At 37.3% G+C, this 23,653-nt stretch overlaps 1 long non-coding RNA gene across 1 annotated transcript; it reads left to right on the top strand.

Annotated features, from left to right (window-relative positions):
• Positions 1-1,469: 1,469 nt before the first annotated feature.
• LOC123594911 lies at positions 1,470-20,965 on the top strand. The gene is made up of 2 exons (XR_006710932.1): positions 1,470-1,507; positions 20,885-20,965. It is a non-coding gene; the product is annotated as an uncharacterized LOC123594911 (long non-coding RNA).
• Positions 20,966-23,653: the final 2,688 nt, after the last annotated feature.

Raw genomic sequence — 23,653 nt, 5'->3', positions numbered from 1 at the left:
CAGCACGCCGGCCAAGCAGAGCCCCCGAGTCTAGCTTGCAAAAGCAGAGGGGCTGGATGGAGTGTATTCGGACAGCGAGTAGGGACTTAACATCTGTAAGGTTATAAGTTAACAGCTCTGCTCGGAGAGCAGGAAGGCTGGAGGACAACGGGAGGGAGAGTTGCTGAGCCCTGGGACGGCATAGCTCAGTTTGTTGGGGAACAAAGGCGCTCGCCAGCGCCATCTCCATTGCCCATTCCCAGCCCAAATCCCAAAGGGAACCGGTTCCTGCCAGGGAACTCACTTGCACTGCGCAAACACCCAATGCTGCGCTTCTGCGGATCCATCCCTCCAGTAGGTCTGACTGCCTCCCAGTGCCACAGGGCCCCTCCCGAAGCGGATCTCCAAAGGAAAAGCGAGATGAGCCTGCCCCTCCCACCCCTGTGCACCTTGCCAATCCACCCCAGCTAATACGCCAGATCCCCAGCACCACAAGCCTGGCAATGTGCAAGTAGCCCAGATGGGCCACGCCACCCCACAGAGAATCCCGCCCTAGGAGAGGGGAAGAAAAGGCAGACACCAGTCTGACTGTGGGCCCAGTGGTGGGCTGGGGGCAAACATCAGGTCTGACTAAGGCCCTGCCCACCAATGCAAGTTATTCAAGACAGCACAGGGGAAGTGCCCCGCAGTCCCGCACCATTCCAGAGACTATCTGAAATGACGAAACAGAAGAATTGCCCTCAGAAAAATGTCCAGGAAATAACAAAAGCTAATGAACTGATCAAAAATGATTTAAACAATATAACAGAAAGTGAATTTAGAATAATACTCATAAAATTAATCGCTGGGCTTGAAAACAGTATAAAGAACAGCAGAGAATCTCTTGCTACAGAGATCAAGGGACTAAGGAACAGCCAGGAGGAGATAAAAAATGCTATCAATGAGCTGCAAAATAAAATGGAGACAACTACAGCTCTGATTGAAGAGGCAGAGGAGAGAATAGGTGAACTAGAAGATAAAATTATGGAAAAAGAAGAAGCTGAGAAAAAGAGAGATAAAAAAAATCCAGGAGTATGAGGGGAAAATTAGAGAACTAAGTGATGCACTAAAGAGAAATAATCTACACATAATTGGTATTCCAGAGGAGGAAGAGAGAGGGAAAGGTGCTGAAGGTGTACTTGAAGAAATAATAGCTGAGAACTTCCCGGATCTGGGGAAGGAAAAAGGCATTGAAATCCAAGAGGCACAGAGAAATCCCTTCAGACGTAACTTGAATCGATCTTCTGCACAACATATCATAGTGAAACTGGCAAAACACAAGGATAAAGAGAAAATTCTGAAATCAGCTAGGGATAAATGTGCTCTAACATATAAAGGGAGACCTATACTCGTGACTGATCTCTCTACTGAAACTTGGCATGTCTGAAAGGAATGGCAGGAGATCTTCAATGTGATGAACAGAAAAAATATGCAGCCGAGAATCCTTTACCCAGCAAGTCTGTCATTTAGAATAGAAGGAGAGATAAAGGTCTTCCCAAGCAAACAAAAACTGAAGGAATTCGTCACCACTAAACCAGCCCTACAAGAGATCCTAAGGGGGATCCTGTGAGACAAAGTAGCAGAGACATCGCTACAAGCATGAAAACTATGGACATCACAATGACTCTAAACCCATATTTTTCTATAATAACACTCAATGTAAATGGACTAAATGTGCCAACCAAAAGACATAGGGTATCAGGATGGGTAAAAAAACAAGACCCATCTATTTGCTCTCTACAAGAGACTCATTTTAGACCTGAGGACACATTCAGATTGAGAGTGAGGGGATGGAAAACTATTTATCATGCCACTGGAAGTCAAAAGAAAGCTGGAGTAGCCATACTTACATCAGACAAACTAGACTTTAAAAACAAGGCTGTAACAAGAGATGAAGAAGGGCATTATATACTAATCACAGGGTCTATCCATCAGGAAGAGCTAACAACTTTAAATGTCTATATGCCGAATACAGGAGCCCCTAAATATATAAAACAATTACTCACAAACATAAACAACCTTATTGATAAGAATGTGGTGATTGCAGTGGAGTTTAACACTACACTTACAGAAATGGATAGATCATCTAGACACATGGTCAATAAAGAAAGAAGGGCCCTGAATGATACATTGGATCAGATGGACTTGACAGATATATTTAGAACTCTGCATCCCAAAACAACAGAATATACTTTCTTCTCGTATGCACATGGAACAACCTCCAAGATAGATCACATACTGGGTCACAAAACAGCCCTTCATAAGTATACAAGAATTGAGATCATAACATGCATACTTTCAGACCACAATGCTATGAAGCTTGAAATCAACCACAGGAAAAAGTCTGGAAAACCTGCAAAAGCATGGAGGTTAAAGAACACCCTACTAAAGAATGAGTGGGTCAACCAGACAATTAGAGAAGAAATTAAGAAATATATGGAAACAAATGAAAATGAAAAGACAACAATCCAAACGCTTTGGGATGCAGTGAAGGCAGTCCTGAGAGGAAACTACATTGCAATCCAGGCCTATCTCAAGAAACAAGAAAAATCCCAAATACAAAATCTAACAGCACACCTAAAGGAAAAAGAAGCAGAACAGCAAATACACCCCAAACCCAGCAGCAGAAGAGAAATAATAAACATCAGAGCAGAAATAAACAATATAGACTCTAAAAAAAAAAAAAAAAAAAACTGTAGAGCAGATCAATGAAACCAAGAGTTGGTTTTTTGAAAAAATAAACAAAATTGATAAACCTCTAGCCAGGCTTCTCAAAAAGAAAAGGGAGATGAACCAAATAGACAAAATCATGAATGAAAATGGAATTATTACAACCAATCCCTCAGAGATACAAGCAATTATCAGGGAATACTATGAAAAGTTATATGCCAATAAACTGGACAACCTGGAAGGAATGCACAAATTCCACAAACACCCACACGCTTCCAAAACTCAATCAGGAGGAAATAGAAAGCTTGAACAGACCCATAACCAGCGAGGAAATGGAATCAGTCATCAAAAATCTCCCAACAAATAAGAGTCCAGGACCAGATGGCTTCCCAGGGGAGTTCTACCAGACGTTTAAAGCAGAGATAATACCTATCCTTCTCAAGCTATTCCAAGAAATAGAAACGGAAGGAACACTTCCAGACTCATTCTATGAAGCCAGTATTACTTTGATTCCTAAACCAGACAGAGACCCAGCAAAAAAGACAACTACAGGCCAATATCCCTGATGAAAATGGATGCAAAAATTCTCAATAAGATACTAGCAAATCGAATTCAACAGCATATAAAAATAATTATTCACTATGATCAAGTGGGATTCATTCCTGGGATGCAGGGCTGGTTCAACATTCGTGAATCAATCAACGTGATACATCACATTAATGAAATAAAAGATAAAACCATATGATCCTGTCAATCGATGCAGAAAAGACCTTTGACAAAATTCAGCAACATTTCTTAATAAAAACCCTCGAGAAAGTCGGGATAGAAGGAACATACTTAAACATCATCAAAGCCGTTTATGAAAAGCCCACAGCTAACATCATCCTCAATGGGGAAAAACTGAGAGCTTTTTCCCTGAGATCAGGAACACGACAGGGATGTCCACTCTCACCGCTGTTGTTTCACATAGTGTTGGAAGTTCTAGCATCAGCAATCAGACAACAAAATGAAATCAATGGCATCAAAATTGGCAAAGATGAAGTTAAGCTTTCACTTTTTGCAGATGACATGATATCATACATGGAAAATCTGATAGACTCCACCAGAAGTCTGCTAGAACTGATATATGTATTTAGCAAAGTTGCAGGATACAAAATCAATGTACAGAAATCAGTTGCATTCTTATACACTAATAATGAAGCAAAAGAAAGACAAATAAAGAAACTGATCCCATTCACAATTGCACCAAGAAGCATAAAATACCTAGGAATAAATCTAACCAAAGATGTAAAAGATCTGTATGCTGAAAAGTATAGAAAGCTTATGAAGGAAACTGAAGAAGATGTAAAGAAATGGAAAAACTTTCCGTGCTCATGGATTGGAAGAATAAATATTGTCAAAATGTCAATACTACCTAAAGTTATCTACACATTCAATGCAATCCCAATCAAAATTGCACCAGCATTTTTCTCAAAACTAGAACAATCCTAAAATTCATATGGAACCACAAAAGGCCCGAATAGCCAAAGTAATTTTGAAGAAGAAGACCAAAGCAGGAGGCATCACAATCCCAGACTTTAGCCTCTACTCCAAAGCTGTAATCATCAAGACAGCATGGTATTGGCACAAAAACAGACACATAGACCAATGGAATAGAATAGAAACCCAGAACTAGACCCACAAACGTATGGCCAACTCATCTTTGAGAAAGCAGGAAAGAATATCCAATGGAAAAAAGACAGTCTCTTTAACAAATGGTACTGGGAGAACTGGACAGCAACATGCAGAGGATTGAAACTAAACCACTTTCTCACACCATTCACAAAAATAAACTCAAAATGGATAAAGGACCTGAATGGGAGACAGGAAACCATCAAAACCCTAGAGGAGAAAGTAGGAAAATACCTCTCTGACCTCAGCCGTAGCAATCTCTTACTCGACACATCCCCAAAGGCCAGGGAATTAAAAGGAAAAATGAACTATTGGGACCTTATGAAGATAAAAAGTTTCTGCACAGCAAAGGAAACAACCAACAAAACTAAAAGGCAACCAATGGAATGGGAAAAGATATTTGCAAATGACATATCAGACAAAGGGCTAGTATCCAAAATCTATACAGAGCTCACCAAACTCCACACCCGAAAAACAAATAACCCAGTAAAGATATGGGCAGAAAACATGAATAGACACTTCTGTAAAGAAGGCATCCGGATGGCCAACAGTCACATGAAAAGATGCTCAACGTCGCTCCTCATTAGGGAAATACAAATCAAAACCACACTCAGATATCACTTCACGCCAGTCAGAGTGGCCAAAATGAACAAATCAGGAGACTATAGATGCTGGAGAGGATGTGGAGAAACGGGAACCCTCTTGCACTGTTGGTGGGAATGCAAATTGGTGCAGCCACTCTGGAAAACAGTGTGGAGGTTCCTCAGAAAATTAAAAATAGACCTACCCTATGACCCAGCAGTAGCACTGCTAGGAATTTACCCAAGGGATACAGAAGTACTGATGCATAGGGGCACTTTTACCCCAATGTTTATAGCAGCACTCTCAACAATAGCCAAATTATGGAAAGAGCCTAAATGTCCATCAACTGATGAATGGATAAAGAAATTGTGGTTTATATACACAATGGAATACTACGTAGCAATGAGAAAGAATGAAATATGGCCCTTTGTAGCAACGTGGATGGAACTGGAGAGTGTGATGCTAAGTGAAATAAGCCATACAGAGAAAGACAGATACCATATGGTTTCACTCTTTTGTGGATCCTGAGAAACTTAACAGAAACCCATGGGGGAGGTGTAGGAAAAAAAAAAAAAGAGGTTAGAGTGGGAGAGAGCCAAAGCATAAGAGACTGTTAAAAACTGAGAACAAACTGAGGGTTGATGGGGGGTGGGAGGGAGGGGAGGGTGGGTGACGGGTATTGAGGAGGGCACCTTTTGGGATGAGCACTGGGTGTTGTATGGAAACCAATTTGAGAATAAACTTCATATATTGAAAAAAAAATAAAACAAAAAAAGTACTTTAAGGAATACATTTTCAAGTATGTGATTTTAAACAGTGTTTTGTTTTTTGTTTGTTTGTTTTTTGTTTTTTGAGAGAGAGAGAGAAAATGGAGAGAGAGGAAGAGTGGCCAAGGGGCCCTAGGAGAGGGAGAGAGAGAATCTTAAGCAGACTTCACGCCCAATGCTGTGCTCAATCTCCCAACAATGAAATCAATGAACTGAGCTGAAATCAAGAGTTGGTCGCTTAACTGATTGAACCACCCAGGTGCCCCAATCATTAATTGTTTTAACTGAAAAGACATGCATTTGTTGATGGTTTTCTTTTATGTGCAAAAGCTTTTTTATTTTAATGTTTTATTTTAAATATTTTTTAAATATTTATTTTAAATAATGTAAAATTGTATTTATACAAATATGAAAAATTAATATAAAAATTTATTTTAAAATATATTTTAATAGCCCTATAGTTTAATATCCCTATATTTTTTAATTTAATATCTCTATAGTTTCTTTTGGCTTTTCTGTCCCTTACATTAGGAGACAAATTTAGAAAAATTTTGCTATGGCTGATGTCATAGAAATTACTGCTTATGTTCTTTTCTATGCTTTTTATGGTTTCAGGTCTCACATTTAGCTCTTTAATATATTTTTAGCTTATTTTTGTGTTTGGTGCTATAAAATAGTCCAGTTTTGTTGTTGTTGTTGTTGTATGTAGTTGTCCAGTTTACCCAGTACAATTTATTGAAGAAACTGTATTTTCCCCATTGTATATTTTTGCCTACTCTGTCATACATTGATGGACCATATAAGCGTGAGTTTATTTCTGGCCTCTGTCTTTAGTTCTATTGATCTATGTGTCTATTTTTGTGTCAATGCCATATGGTTTTGATCACTACAGCTTCGTAGTATAGTTTGAAATAAAAAAGGTAACCTAATGAATGGGAGAATATATTTGCTAATGTTATATTTGATAAGGGGTTAATATACAAAATATATAAAGACATTATACAACTCAATATCAAAAAAAACCAAAATGACTAAAAAATGGGTAGACGATCTGAATAGACATTTTTCAAAAGAAGACACACAGATGACCACAGATGCATCAAAAAATGCTGAACATCACTCATCATTAAGGAAGTCCAAATAAAAACCACAATGAGATACCAGCTCACACCTGTGAGGATGGCTAAAATAAAAAACAAGAGGATGCCTTGGTGGCTCAGTCGGTTATGCATCCTACTTTGGCTCAGGTCATTACCTAGCAGTTTGTGTGTCAAGCCCCGCATTGGGCTTTATGCTGACGGCTGGGAGCCTGGAGACTGCTTCTGATTGTGTGTCTCCATCTCTGCCCCTACCCCACTCACACTCAGTCTCTGTCTCTCTCAAAAATAAACAAAAAAAAAAAAAAAAAAACTAAACAACAGGTGTTGGCAAGGATTTTGAGAAAGGGGAACATTCTTGCAGTATTGGTGAGAATGGAAATTCATGCAGCCACTCTGGAAAAAAATATGGAGGTTCTTTAAAAAGTTAAAAATACAACTCCTCTACAATCCAGCAATTGTACTATTGGGCATTTACCCAAAAAATACAAAAATACTAATTCAAAGGAATACATGCACCCCGATGTTTAGAGCAGCATTGTCTACAATAGCCATATCATGGAAACAGACCAAGTGTCCATCAACTGTTGAATGGGTAAAGAAGATGTTGTACATATATACAATGGAATAGTACTCAGCCACAAAAGAGACTGCAATCTTGCCATTTGCAAGGACATGGATGGAACTAGAGAACATTATGCTAAGCACATTAGTCATTCAGAGAAAGACATTCCATATTATTTAGCTCATATGTGGAACTTAAGAAAGAAAGAAACAAACAAACAAAAAACAAATGAGCAAAGGGGAAAAAAAGAGAGAGAGAGGCAAACCAAGAAACAGATTCTTAACTATAGAGAACAAACTGATGGTTATTAGAAGGGAGGTGGGTGGGGGAATGGGTTAAACAGGTGATGGGGTTTAAGGACTGCGCTTGTTTTGATGAGCAAAAGGTATTTTATGGATATGTTGAATCACTATATTGTACACCTGAAATTAATATTACACTGTATGTTACCTGGAATTTAAATAAAAAATAAAAAATAAAACAAAAACTAGTTTTGGCAAAGATATGGATTAAAGAGAGCTCTTGTACACTATTGGTGAGAATGTAAATTGGTGCAGCCACTACAGAAAACAGTATGGAGCTTCTTCAAAAAAAATAAAAATAGAAATATCATAGGATCCAATAATTTCATGACTGGGTATTTACCCCCTAAATGAGAATGCTAATTTGTAAAGATACATACACTCCTATATTTATTGCAGCAATACTTACAATAGCCAAGATACATATGCAACCCAAGTGTTCATTGGTAGTTGAATGGATAGAGAAATGTGGTGCATATTCATGCTCTCTCTTTCTCTTTCTCTGTCACACACGCGCACACACACACACACACACACACACAAATATTAGCCATAAAAAGTGATGAGATCTTGCCATTTGTGACAACATGAATGAACTTATAAGATATTATGCTAAGTGAAATAGGTCATACAGAGAAAGGCAAATACATATTTTACTCATATGTGGAATCTAAAAAACAAAACACTTTTGCTGCATCCCAAAGTTTTTGGACCATCGTGTTTTCATTTTCATTTGTTTCCATGTAATTTTTTATTTTTCTTCTTTATTTTTTGTAAATGTTTACTGATTTATTTTGAGAGAGAGAGAGAGACAGAGAGAGAGAGACAGAGAGAGACAGTGTCTGCCCAAGCATGGGAGGGGCAGAGACCGAAGGAGAGAGAGAATCCCAAGCAGGATCCATGCTGTCAGCACAGAGCCTGACTCGGGGCCAGATCTCACCAACTGTGAGATTATGACCTGAGCTGAAAGCAAGAGTTGGATGCTTAACTGATTGAGCCACCCAGGTGCCTTCTTTATTTCTTTAATTTCTTGGTTAACTCATTCATTCTTTAGTAGGATGTTCTTTAACTTCCATGTATTAGTGTTCTTTCCAAATTTTTTCTTGTGGTAACTTCAGGTTCCATAGCATTGTGGTCAGGAAATATGCATGGTATGACTTCAATTTTTTTTTGTATTTGTTGAGGCCTGATTTGTGACTCAGCATGTGGTCTCTTCTGGGAAATGTCCCATGTGCACTCTAAAAGAATGTCTATTCTTGTGCTTTAGAATGAAATGTTCTGAAGTTTTCTGTTAACTCCATCTGGTCCAGTGTGTCATTCAAAGCCATTGTTTCCTTGTTGATTTTCTGCTTAGATAATCTGTCCATTGCTATAAGTATGGTATTAATGCCCCCTAGTATAACTGTACAGTTATCAATGAATTTCTTTATTTTTCTTATTGTTTTATGTGTTTAGTTACCCTCACACTGGTGTCATAAATATGTATAATTGTTAGATCTTCTTGGTGGATAAACCCCTTTATTGTGATCTAGTGCCCTTCTTTGCCTCAGTTTGCAGTCTTTGGCTTATCATCTAGTTTATGTAAGTATGCTACTTGGGTTTTCTTTTGTCATCCATTAGCATGGTAAATGTTTCTCCATCCTCCACCTTTAATCTTTAGGTGTCTTTAGGTCTAAAATGAGCCTCATATAGGCAGCATACAGATGGGTCTTTTATATATATATATATATACACACACACACACACACCCATATATATGTACATGTATATGTATATATATACATATATATACATATATATGTACATATGTGTATATATATGTACATATATATACACACGTACATATACATATATATAATCTACATATATAAAATATAATATATATGTATATATATACACATATAATCTCTCTCTCTCTCTCTCTATATATATATATATATATATATATAATCTCCATCCTGTATCTTATATATATAGATGTATCCATTTATATTCCATGTAATGTATCCATTACATTACATCCATTTAGTCTATTTACATTCAAAGTGATTATTGATAGATATGAATTTAGTGCCATTTTATTACCCGTTACTTCATTGTTTCAGGAGATTTTCTGTTACTTTCTAGTCCTTGTCACTTTTGATCTTTCTTTCCCACTCCAGGGTTCCCCTTTAATATTTCTTGCAGCGCTGGTTTAGGGGGCACTAACACCTTTAGGTTTTTTTTTTTTTCAACGTTTATTCATTTTTGGGACAGAGAGAGACAGAGCATGAACAAGGGAGGGGCAGAGAGAGAGGGAGACACAGAATCGGAAACAGGCTCCAGGCTCTGAGCCATCAGCCCAGAGCCTGACGCAGGGCTCGAACTCACGGACTGCGAGATCGTGACCTGGCTGAAGTCGGACGCTCAACCGACTGCGCCACCCAGGCGCCCCCTAACACATTTAGTTTTTGTTTGTCTAGGAAATTCATTATCTCTCTTTCTATTCTGTGTGATAGCCTTGCTGGATAAAATATTCTTGGCTGCACAGTTGTCCCATTCAGCATGTTAAATGTATCATGCCGCTCCCTCCTGGCCTGCCTACTTTAGGTAGATAGGTCTGCTGCTAACCTTATTAGTCTTCCCTTATAAATTAGTAATTTCTTTTCTGTTGCTGATTTTAGGATTTTTTTTTTCTTTACCTTTGTATTTTGAAATTTTTACTTCAGTATGTCTTGGTGATGGCCTGTTTTTGTTGATTTTGATGGGAGTTCTCTATGCCTTCTGGATTTGGATGTCTGTTTACTTCTCCAGATTAGTGAAGTTTTCAGCTATAATTTGCTCAAATAAACTTCCTGTCCCTTTTCCCTCTCTTCTTCTGTGATTCCTATGATACAATGGTATTATGCTTTATGGAGATGCTGAGTTCTATACGTCTACATTAGTGATCCAAGATTTTTCTTTCCCTCTTCTCTTTAGTTTCATTATTTTCCATAATTTTATCTTCTATATTACTTACTCTTTCCTTCTTCCATCCTTGTGGTCATTACATTCAGTCAGTTTTGTATCCTGGTTATAGCGTGTTAATTGAAGCCTGACTAATTTTTAAGTCTTTTATAATAAGTCTGCAGTAAGAGACTCCCTGGTGTCTTCTATGCTTTTGTCAAACCAGCTAGGATCCTTATGATGGTTGTTTTAAATTCTCGATCAGGCATATCATTTATATCTCTTCCAATTAGATCCATGGCTATGACCTTTTTCTTTCTTTTGGGATGAATTCCTCCATCTTGGCACTTTGTCTAGGTCTCTGTCTTTTTCTGTGTGCTAAGAAAACCTGTTATGTTTCCTGCTCCTGAAAGTAATGGCTTTATTAAGAAGTCACATACTATCCAGGGTCTGGTGCTTAAGGAAATATTTCTTGGGTATGCTGTGTGCACTCTTCTGCTGTGTTTTGGATGCTTTTTCCCCTCAATTCTCTAAAGACTTTCTCTTTGCCTTCAGTGGGGATTGTTTCGACCTTGTTTAGAGTGTGGTGAGTTTTAACTAGGTGTCTTCTGGTCTGCTTGTTAAAAGAGGCCAGACCCTATTTCTACTATAGCTGAAGATTTGCAGCACTCTATGGTAAGTAGAAATTAGGTGCAGTGGGTTTGTGCTGGTCTTCTGGGGGAGATGCCCATTGCTCTGACACTCAGGCACACTTGCTCTACTAAGGAAGCACCTGCAGAGGACATGGGGGTGGGGCTTGGTGTAAGCAGTGGAGGACCCCACTTGTTAGTACTTTTATGCTCACTGAAGTTGGCCCATGCTCATGGGTAGGGGAGAAACATGGCACCAGCTTTCTCCTTTATCCCTGGAGAGGGAAGTTCATTCCCACTGCTGTCTGGGAAGCCTTCATGGCAGAGTGGACTATCTCCTTTCATGTGTCCTAGGAGTCCTTTAGATCCCTGCCTTCACCCAGGCTGTGTCCGTGTCATCTGCCTACCAATCAGCAGAGTGCACCTGTGTTTTATCTCAGGCATGCTGGCTGAGTTTCAAAACTCAAAACTTTAGGGACCCAGGGCAATGTAGATCCATGCTTGTCCTCTGGGGGAGGGTCTCACTGCACTGGAGCCAGTGCTTGTTTGTCACAGGAGGGGAGTCTCACCAACATGCAGGAACTTGAAGTTTAGAATAAAGCATAGCAAAAAGCCAGTGTGCAGGTTAGCTGCCCTCTGTAGGTGTCTCTGCCCCTATGTTAAGGAATGGGGCAGCAATATGGCACTTGCTGACTCTTTTGTCCCCTGAGAGGCAATACCACCTCTCCCAGATACACTTCAAGAAGAGTGAAACGTTTCTCCCAGTGCATCCTAGGGGATCATCAGATGATACTGTCTGCTCCCAGGCCTCTGCCCTCCTTCACAGGAGCACTGCTGCACCTGCCAACCTCTGCATTATCCACAGCACGAACTTCTAAAATTTCAATGTTTGAGCTCCATTGCTTATGAAAACACAATAATCAGCCCCTCGCTTTTTCCCAGTCAATGATTTTGGGGAAGTGTTTTTCTTGTGCAATCTTCTGTTCACTGCTGTCTGCCACCCTTTCACTGTCTCTCCACTCTTTTCATGATCAGCACTCCCTCCTCTCCACAGCACCCATGATTCTTTTCTCCCCCAAATCACATCTCTGTACCTCCTACCTTTCACAATGTGGCCTCTTGTCTCCTTTTAGCTGTGCAGTTTGTTCTTTCAGTCCTCAGTTTGTTCTGAGGACTGAGAGAAATCATTCTGATTTGATATTTATCTAGCTTTGTTCATGGGATGAGGCAAGAATAGAGTCCTCCTATAACTCTGACATCTTAACTTCCACGAACCTAGACTTTGAAGTCATGTTTTGCTTGTTGAATTCTAATTGTAATAATTCTAATAATATCACAAGTTCTCAAAAATTTTACATTGAAGTATATATTTTTCAAATATAGTAAAACCTTATCAATTATAGTAAACTGGTAAATATCTAGTAAGTACTGATTTTAGCTTCTGAAAAATACATTTTTCTATGATCAAAATTGTTTATGATTTTTGGCAAACTTCCAAGAGGTGGAAGAAGAACACTTAATATAAAGTCAAGGAACCTGATAATAAGCAAGTTGCATTTCACAACATCATTATTCTAAAATCAACCACTAGCCACATTTTGTATTTAACTTGATTCATGTTATCACCAGAATTATTTAGGAATTGTAGCAGCAATTGCTATTAAATCTATTAACTAAATACTTCAATTTAATTCAATTATTTTTATTAGGGACTATGTTAAATTATTAAAGTAATTTCTAAGAATTAAAGGCAAATTTCAAAATAAAAGTACCTGAAATGTGTCTACTAATCAATTGAATTCCTTCACTTTTCATAAATAATGTGATATAAAGGATAAGTAATCCTGATATGCACAATTGGCTTTCAATATAGAATTCTTCATCATATCTAGTTCAATGAGGCAATCCATGTTGAAGATTTTTCAGGAAAACCTTTAAATATATCTTTAAGAAATGATTAACTCTACTAGAATAAGGCATGGGAACTTAAATTACCATCAGAATATACATTGTTTACATACAGATTAGACAAATAGAGATGTAGACGTAGATATATAAATATATTTTCTGATGGTGACTTATGTTCCCATGTTTATATTTTAAAAATGTATTTATAAGTGTACATGTATCTATAAATATTTATAAATATATGTAAAATATATGTAAAATATATGTATATGTATATGTATATGTATATGTATATGTATATGTATGTATGTGTGTATCTATCTTTCCATCTATCCATCTATCTATATGCAATCTCCAAACCCCTAGGTGAAAAACCCAGGAAAATCCATAAATAAAATGAAAACATATGACCCCAATATAATTAACTGATTATTGGTGACATTATGTTTTTTATGTTAGTGAATTAGTGAATTAATAAACAAACAATAACAGAGTACAAATTTGGTACTGTATCAATGGTATCAATTATTCTCAAAGTAGTATAATGAAGAAAAATGTAAACTGTTCTGTTTAAAAGTATTTATGAAGAATATGTCAATACAGGTAAAGTCACCATTCTTCTACAGAAACCACTGAAGGCTCTTGATCTACAACCTAATTCTTATTTTGGAAAGATGCTCAAAAGGTTCTGTAGCTCATTCTGTCTTTAGACTATACTTAAATTACCTCTAGATAAATAGCTGTTTAGGAAAAACTGTAGAAAAGGAGAAACTGGGTAAGATATTTAGCTTCTTGAAAACTTAGTTGTTTAGAACCTTAGCCAGAAGTCTAATACCTCCTACTTTTTATAATTCAGTGCATGGAAACAACATAGAGGTGATCTTCACATATTTAAATATTAAGGAAATATATCCAAAATAAAATAATTTTAATGTAATTATGTATGTTTCCCTGCCATTATCTTACATATTTAGTTTTAAGAAACACTATATGAGGGGAACAATGCCAGCTTAGAGAAGGATTCACCCTATATAAATTTGATGTTACCATGCCTGATGTAAGATAATTCACAGGCTAATCATTTCCCAGTTGAGCTAACACATCCTGAAAGTTGTTTAGCTAAAATAAATGAAGAGTTCAGCTTGAGTTTGTGCAATAGTTGACTTCATCGATATTATGCAAGAAGTAGCAACTCTGTGGCTCAAGGTAGTCCAGACTTTCAGTAAGAAGAGAGAATGTATACTTGCAAAGAAGGAGCTAGTCTAGATGTTTTGGGTTTTATATATTGTTACTGTATATTTTAATTGCCCATCTTTAATTATTAAGAAAGGTCCCTTTCGTGTTCAGAAGTTGTCCTTATTTGGAAGATACATTATACAGTCATGTTCTTTTTTTTTTTTTTTTTTTCAACGTTTATTTATTTTTGGGACAGAGAGAGACAGAGCATGAACGGGGGAGGGGCAGAGAGAGAGGGAGACACAGAATTGGAAACAGGCTCCAGGCTCTGAGCCATCAGCCCAGAGCCCGACGCGGGGCTCGAACTCACGGACCGCGAGATCGTGACCTGGCTGAAGTCGGACGCTTAACCGACTGCGCCACCCAGGCGCCCCAACAGTCATGTTCTTTAAATACAACACAAAGAGAAAACCACATGAGAATAAAATAGAGATTAAAAAACACACAAAGTTACATACAAGCCATACAAAGATAATCCTTTCTTTAATCTACAAGTTGAATCTGAACTCTACACATCAAACATTTGTGCACTGTTTCTGTGAAAATCATTGGAGAAAGGAACATTTAAAATAACTACAAATATGGCCTAAACAATCATCAAAATAAGTAGTTTTCTTTTTTTCAGTTTTTACTTAAATTCCAGTTTGTTAACATAGTGTGTAAGTTTACTTTCAGGTGTAAAATATAGTGATTCAACACTTCCATATAACACCTGGTGTTCATCACAAGTACATTCTTTAATCCCCATAACCTATTTAATATATCCACCCAGCCACCTCCCCTCTCATAATCATCAGTTTTCTCTATAGTCAAGAGTCTGTTTCTTTGTTTACACAGTTATATTTTAAAACAACACTGATAACTGCAACTAGGAAGACAAATCCAGTTATTTGTAAAACAAAAATTTCTAAACATCTGTGAAAGCATAGAGGTTTGCATTCAGTTATTTGTGATAAAAAAGCAATTTAAAAAATATTTCTTTTTTAATGTTTTATTTATTTTTGAGAGAGAGACAGAGAGAGAAACAGAGTACGAGCAGGGGAGGGGCAGAAAGAAAGGGAGACACAGAATCCACGAAACAGGCTCCAGGCTCTGAGCTGTCAGCACAGAGCCCGACATGGGGCTAGAACCCAGAAACATGAGATCATTACCTGAGCTGAAGTCAGATGCTTGGCTGACTGAGCCACCAAGACACCCTAAAAAATCTTTCAATATCACACTAGCAGACAACACAAAGGCTATTGTCAGTAAAAAGAATTTGTGATAAATCATTTTGGCAGTGCACTACAAATATGCGTGAATCACCTATCACTAACTCATTGGAGCAATCACAACTTTAAGAAAGCTTAACAGCTGTAGCAGATAAAACAATTGTCAAGGAACTGTGTAGCAAAGCATGGAGATACTTTGGAATAACTCCTGAGGTTATGTAAGGCAATAGTTCACGTTTACTTATAGTTTTATGAAATGTAAGACATGATGCCTTAAGATCCAAAAAATACACAAGTAATTCCTTCACCAAATCCAGAGTTGTTTGGCAATATCAGATTTTTTTTGGTACAATGATAATTTACAGCCATCAATACCCAAATAAGGTCAACCACTATTTTGTGGGGTATGTAGAATATTATCTCAGATAGGAGTTAATATTTTGCCTCATACAGTTACCAATTTATATTATAAAAGATCAAACATAGTTGAAATGATATTACTATTTACAAAACATCCAAAAAAACAAGTGGAGAAAAATTATAAAGTACTTTAAACTAGGTAAATTTTGATAGTATAATTATATTTGTGTAGACAAATATACCTCCAGAAGTCATATCTATTTGATAAATAGTAAAAAATCTGATGTCTAAGAGAGTAATTAAAACCTCATTTTTATTAATATGGTTATTTTACACGTAAACTGGTTTTCTATACAAGGCTTCTAGCTTTATAAAAATTGGTACATTATTTAATTTAGATATTTGATTTTAAGCATTGTTTGAAGGACTAAAGCAAAACTCCAGGAACCCGAATATGCCTGAAAATTCATGGTGTGATTTCTGGAAAAAACTGATTTCAGAGAAGTGTTTAGAATGTTTAAGCTGCAAATGTTTAAGCTAGGTGAGCCTATGTAGAAGCCAGCCAACAATATTCCAATTAAGCACCATATATATTTCCCCAATGAGGAAATTATTTTTTCCAGTACCATGAATACTTCTAGTATAAGATACATTTCTATGCCATTTTAATGGTTTCCTTAAAAGGCTTAAAAATGATAGAAGGGTCACCACTAGTTTTTCAATTTAGAGAGTTCTAGACTGGGTTTGGAATCTAGAATAATGATGTATTTGAGAAGTGACATGGTGCTGAACGAAATGGTATGGCTATCTGTAGCTTATCTACTAGGAATCACTTTTTTTCAAAGTAAAATCAGAAGGTTTAAATGTCTCTTGAAACAGGCAAAATTTGTTAAATACTCAAATCCTCAGAAAAAAATTATGTGACACCACTAAATGAAGTAGAGAATGTAATAATCATCATCAGAATGTTAAATATTTTTTAATGTTTATTTATTTCTGAGACAGAGAAAGACAGAGCATGAGTGGGGGAGGGGCAGAGAGAGAGGGAGACACAGAATCAGAAGCAGGCTCCAGGCTCTGAGCTGTCAGCACAGAGCCCAATGCAGGGCTCGAATTCACAAACTGTGAGATCATGACCTGTGCCGGAGTCGGTCACTCAACCGATTGAGCCACCCAGGTGCCCCATCATCAGAATTTTATCCTTTTTGTGTATTCAGTCAACAAATGTAGCCTTCATTTCATGTTTGCTTATTGAAATATATTTAAATTTGCATGAATACATTAAGCAATAATAATGATGATTAATATTAATATTCAGTACTTTGTAATGATGATTTGTATTTTCCAGCTTTTTGATAGCTATATGCAGTCTCATATTCATTCATATAATGATGAATTCCATGATTTAAAGCACTATGTTTCAATACAAACAATCTATACAGTTCTCTACTTCTGAATTTATTTATAATAGATTAGATTGTTTTTAATTTTTTAAATTATTGTGTCCCTGGATTGTGTAAGGCATCAATTTATTCTTCAGTTAATCATTTACTGAATTATTTTCATTACTGACAGCAAAGCTCTTCCTTGTCTCTGGTCAAGGTATTTTATTTTTTTATTTTTTTTAATATAAAATTATACATTTATTTTAGTGTGTATCACACCTGTTTATGGGTCTCAATTTGTACCCTTTGACATCTACTGAGACTTATGTCCAGTTACAGGTCTAGAATCAAGGGGAGATAATGTAACAAAGTCCTGGAGAGGATCAGAAGATTTTTGTGAAGGCACCTGGATGGCTCAGTTGGTTGAGTGTCTTACTATTGCTTTTCTCTCAGGTCATGATTTCAGGGTCGTGCGACTGAGCCCTGCATTGGGCTCCACGCTGGCCATGGAGCTTGATTAAGATTCTCTCTCTTCCTCTGCCCCTCTCCCTGTATGTTTTATTTTTATTTATTTATTTTTTAATATGAAATTTATTTTCAAATTGGTTTAGGAGGGCATCTGTTGGGATGAGCACTGGGTGTTGTATGGCCAAGATATTTTAAATGGATGCTTCTAACCAAACTCCTGTCCTCAGAGAATATCTTAGCCACCTCTTAAGCTAGAAAAATATATAAAACTCCATGAAAGCCTGGTTATAGCAACTATCTTGTTTGAAAAATGATATTTAAAATATTAGGTTAGAAAAATTAAAAATAAAAAAATTCAAATTTTATATTGCAAATCTCTCTAACAGAATCCCCTGCAGAAGGAACCATGATTGACTTACAGGAAAATAAATACAAAATGGAAAACCTTTTTTATCATTAAAAAAGAAAAGACAGGACAGGGAATTTTGTATTTTTAAATGGCATATGAATGAGATGCAAATAAAGCAATGTCAGATGGTAAAAGCTGTATATGAGAAGATATTCACATTAGCAGTATAATAGTAATATGGGGAGCCAGGAGGAGACAAAGACAAATGAAGAAAAAGACTTTTGATTCAAGATATAAGCTGAAGAAGGCAAATAGAAGTTTGTTTTAAAATGAACTAGATCAAAAGTAAGTGTGAAACCAATGGCATTGATTGAGGAGAACAATACTGGCATATTTTTTATCTGTGTACATATAAAAATATGCATGATAAATAAGTTCAAGATGTAAAATAAGATTTTTTAAAGGGTAAAAAGCATATTCTCAAAAAAAAATTGGGGAAGCCTACAATTAAACTATAGAGCAAAACCAATAACTAGTGTTTATGGAATACTTTTCTTTGAGGCCCTCAGCAAATTTTATATACATTTATTATTTTTTTAATTTTTATAATATCTCTTCTTGTTTAATAAGTATAGTTTTAAATTCTTCCATTATATGAAAGGAACTGATCTAGTCATGATCTCATGGTTTGTGAGTTTGAGCCCCATGTCTGGCTCTGAGATGATGGCTCAGAGCCTGGAGCCTGCTTCGGATTCTGTGTCTCCCCTCTCTCTGCTCTTCCCCCACTCATGCTCTGTCGTTTCTCTCTCAAAAATAAAATAAAATATTAAAAAAATATATAACTATGTTTTTCTTAATATAATTGGTGTAAAATATACTCATTATATGCCTGTTATTAAGTTATTAAGTTGCTTAGGGATCATGTTTATTATTCAAACATATTTTTATACCTTAAGTCTTTGCACACTAGGTATTCATTAAGTGTATGTTAAATTTATATGACTGGGGGAATGTTTTGCATGATGGCAGGGTAGGAGGACGCTGTGCTCACCTTGTCCTGCTGATCACTTAGATTCCACCCATATCTGCCTAAATAACCCAGAAAACCACCAGAAGACTAGCAGAACGGACTCTCTGGAGCCAAGTGTAGACAAGAGGTACACGGAAGAGGGTAGGAAGGGCAGACAGGCGGTGCATGCTACACTGACTGGCAGGAGAGAGACAGAGAAGTGGAGGGGCAACCCACCCAGCAAGGTAAAATCCCTGAGTCTGGCTTGCAAAAGCAGAGGGGGCAGACTGCATGAGTTCTAACAGCCAGTGGGACTTAATATCTGGAATGTTATAAGTCAACAGCTCTGCTCTGAGAGCAGGAGGGCAAGAGGAAAGCAGGAGGGAGAGGTGTTGAACCCTGGACAACAGACCTCAACTCGGCACGGAACAAAGGTGCTGGCCAGCGCCATCTCCCTCTCCCATTGCCCAGCCAAAATCCCAAAGAGAGCCAGTTCCCATCTCTGAAAACGCTTGCACCGCACAAACACCAAACACTGCTTCTGTGGATCCATCCCTCTGATGGCTCTGCCTCCCTCCTGGTGCTGCAGGGCCCCTCCCGCAGGGGACCACCTATAGAAAAGCAAGCTAAGCCTGCCCCTCCCACCCCTGTGCACCTTGCGGATCCACCCTGGCTAATATGCCAGATCCCATCAAAGCAGCACCACAAGCCTGGCAGTGTGCAAAGTAGCCCAGACAGGGGCCACACCACTCCGCAGTGAGTCCTGCCCCTGGGAGAGGGGAAGATAAGGTACATACCAATCTGACTATGGCCCCAGCAGTGGGCTGGGGGAAGACATCAGGTCAACTGTGGACCCTCCCACCAACAAAAGTTACTCCAGACAGCACAGAGGAAGTGCACTGCAGTTTGGCGCCACGCAGGAAATATCTAAAATGATAAAACAAAAGAATTTTCCTCAAAAGAAACTCCAGAAGTAGCAACAGCTAATGAATTGATCAAAAAACGATTTAAGCAATATAAAGGAACAAGAATTTAGAATAGTCATAAACTTAATCGCTGGGCTTGAAAAAAGCATAGAGAACAGAAGAGAATCTATTGCTACAGAGATAACGGGACTAAACTATTCATGAGGAGCTAAAAAAAATGCTATAAATGAGGCACAGAATAAAATGGAGGCGACCACAGCTCAGATTGAAGAGGCAGAGGAGAGAATAGGTGAATTAGAAGATAAAATTATAGAAAAAGAGGAAGCTGAGAAAAAGAGAGATAAAAAATCCAGGAAAATGGGGAAGAATTAGAGAATTAAGTGATGCGATGAAATGCAATAATATACGTATAATAGGGATTCCAGGGAGGAAGAGAGAGAAAAAGGTGCTGAAGGTGTACTTGAAGAAATCATAGCTGAGAACTTCCCTGAACTGGGGAAGGAAAAAGGCATTGAAATCCAAGAGGCACAGAGAACTCCCTTCAGACATAACTTGAATCCATCTTCTGCATGACACATCATAGTGAAACTGGCAAAACACAAGTATAAAGAGAATTCTGAAAGCAGCTAGGGATAAATGTGCTCTAACATATAACGGGAGACTGATAAGGCTCGTGACGGATCTCTCTACTGAAACTTGGCAGGCCAGAAAGGAATGGCAGGAAATCTTCAATGTGATAAACAGAAAAAATATGCAGCAGAGAATCCTTTATCCAGCAAGTGTGTCATTTAGAAGGAGAGATAAAGGTCTTCCCAAACAAACAAAAACTGAAGGAATTCATCACCACTAAACCAGCCCAACAAGAGATCTTAAGGGAGATTCTATGAGTGAAATGTTGCAAGGACCACAAAGTACCAGAGACATCACTACAAGCATGAAACCTACAGACATCAAAATGGCTCTAAACCCATAACTTTCTATAATAACACTGAATGTAAATGGACTAAATGCTCCAACCAAAAGACATAGGGTATTAGAATGGATAAAAAAACAATACCCATCCATTTGCTTTCTACAAGAGACTCATTTTAGACCTGAGGAAACCTTCAGATTGCAAGTGAGGGGATGGAGAACTATCTGTCATGCTACTGGAAGTCAAAAGAAAGCTGGAGTACCCATACATATATCAGACAAACTAGACTTTAAATTAAAGCCTGTAACAAGAGATGATGAAGGGCATTATATAATAATTACAGGGTCTATACAATAGGAAGAGCTAACAATTTAAATATCTATGTGCCAAATATGGGAGCTCCCAAATATATAAAACAAGTAATCACAAACATAAGCAACCTTATTGATAAGAATGTAGTAATTTCAGGGGACTTTAATACCCCATTTACAACAATGGATAGATCATCTAGACAGAGGATCAATAAGGAAAGAAGGGCCGTGAATGACACATTGGATCAGATGGACTTGACAGATATATTTAGAACTCTGCATCCCAAAGCAACCGAATATACTTTCTTCTCAAGTGAACATGGCACATTCTCCAAGATAGATCACATACTGGGTCACAAAACAGCCCTTCATAAGTATACAAGAATTGAGATCATACCATGCACACTTTCAGACCAGAATTCTATGAAGCTTGAAATCAACCACAGGAAAAAGTCTAGAAAACCTCCAAAAGCATGGAGGTTAAAGAACACCCTACTAAAGAATGAATGGGTCAACCAGGCAATTAGAGAAGAAATTTAAAAATACATGGAAACAAACGAAAATGAAAATACAAGAATTCAAATGCTTTGGGATGCAGCAAAAGCACTCCTGAGAGGAAAATACATTGCAATCCAGGCCTATCTCAAGAAACAAGAAAAATCCCAAATACAAAATCTAACAGCACACTAAAGGAAATGGAAGCAGAACAGCAAATACGCGCCAAATCAAGCAGAAGAAGAGGAATAATAAAGATCAGAGCATAAATAAACAATATAGAATCTAAAAAAAAAAAACTGTAGAGCAGATCAATAAAACCAAGAGTTTTTTTTTTGAAAAAAATAAACAAAGTTGATAAACCTCTAGTCAGTCTTCTCAAAAAGAAAAGGGAGATGACCCAAATAGATAAAATCATGATGAAAGTGCAATTCTTACAACCAATCCCTCAGAAATACAACCAATTATCAGGGAATACTATGAAAATTATATGCCAAAAAACTGGACAACCTGGAAGAAATGGACAAATTTCTAAGCATCCACCAACTTCCTAAACTCAAATAGGAAGAAATAGAAAACTTGAACAGACCCATAAGCAGCAAAGAAATTGAATCAGTTATCAAAAATCTCCCAACAAATAAGAGTCCAGGACCACATGGCTTCCCTGAGGAATGCTACCAGACTTTTAAAGCAGAGATAATACCTATCCTTCTCACACTGTCCAAAAAATAAAAAGGGAAGGAAAACTTCCAGACTCATTCTATGAAGCCAGGATTACTTTGATTCCTAAACCAGACAGAGACCCAGATAAAAAAGAGAACTACAGGCCAATATCCCTGATGAATATGGATGCAAAAATTGTCAACAAGATATAAGTAAATCGAATTCAACAGCATATAAAAAGAATTTTTCACCATGAGCAAGTGGGATTCATTCCTGGGCTGCAGAGCTGGTTCAACATTTGCAAATCAATAAGTGTGATACATCACATTAATAAAAGAAAAGGTAAGAACTACATGATCTTGTCAATTGATGCAGAAAAAGCATCTGTCAAAATTCAGCATCTTTTCTTAATAAAAACCCATAGGGAAAGTCGGAATAGAAGGAACATACTTAAACATCATAAAAGCCATTTATGAAAAGCCCGCAGCTAATATAATCTTCAATGGGGAAAACCTGAGAGGTGTCCCCCTGAGATCAGGAACACGACAGGGATGTCCACTCCCACTGCTGTTGTTTAACATAGTGTTGGAAGTTCTAGGATCAGCAATCAGACAACAAAAGGAAATCAAAGGCATCAAAATTGCCAAAGATGAAGTCAAGCTTTCACTTTTTGCAGATGACATGATATTATACAGGGAAAACATGATAGACTCCACCAAAAGTCTGTTAGAACTGATACATGAATTCAGCAAAGTCGCAGAATACAAAAATAATTTACAGAAATCAGTTGCATTCTTATACACTAAAAATGAAGCAACAGAAAGACAAAGAAAGAAACTGATCCCATTCACAATTGCACCAAGAAACATACAATGCCTGGGAATAAACCTAACCAAAGATGTAGAAGATCTGTATGCTGAAAACTATAGAAAGCTTATGAGGGAAATTGAAGAAGATATAAAGAAGTTGGAAAACATTCTGTGCTCATAGATTGGAAGAGTAAAGATTGTTAAAATGTCAATACTACCCAAAGCTATCTATACATTCAATGCAATCCCAATCAAAATTACACCAGTATTCTTCTCAAAGCTAGAACAAGCAATCCTAATACTTGCATGGAATCACAAAGACTCCTCAGAGCCAAAGTAATTTTGAAGAAGAAGACCAAAGCAGGAAGCATTACAATCCCAGAC

The sequence above is a fragment of the Leopardus geoffroyi genome, chromosome X (genome assembly GCF_018350155.1).
Source record: "Leopardus geoffroyi isolate Oge1 chromosome X, O.geoffroyi_Oge1_pat1.0, whole genome shotgun sequence".
NCBI lineage: Eukaryota > Metazoa > Chordata > Mammalia > Carnivora > Felidae > Leopardus > Leopardus geoffroyi.
Note: the sequence above shows the minus strand (reverse complement) of the source record. Positions and strands in the feature narration are given on the sequence as shown.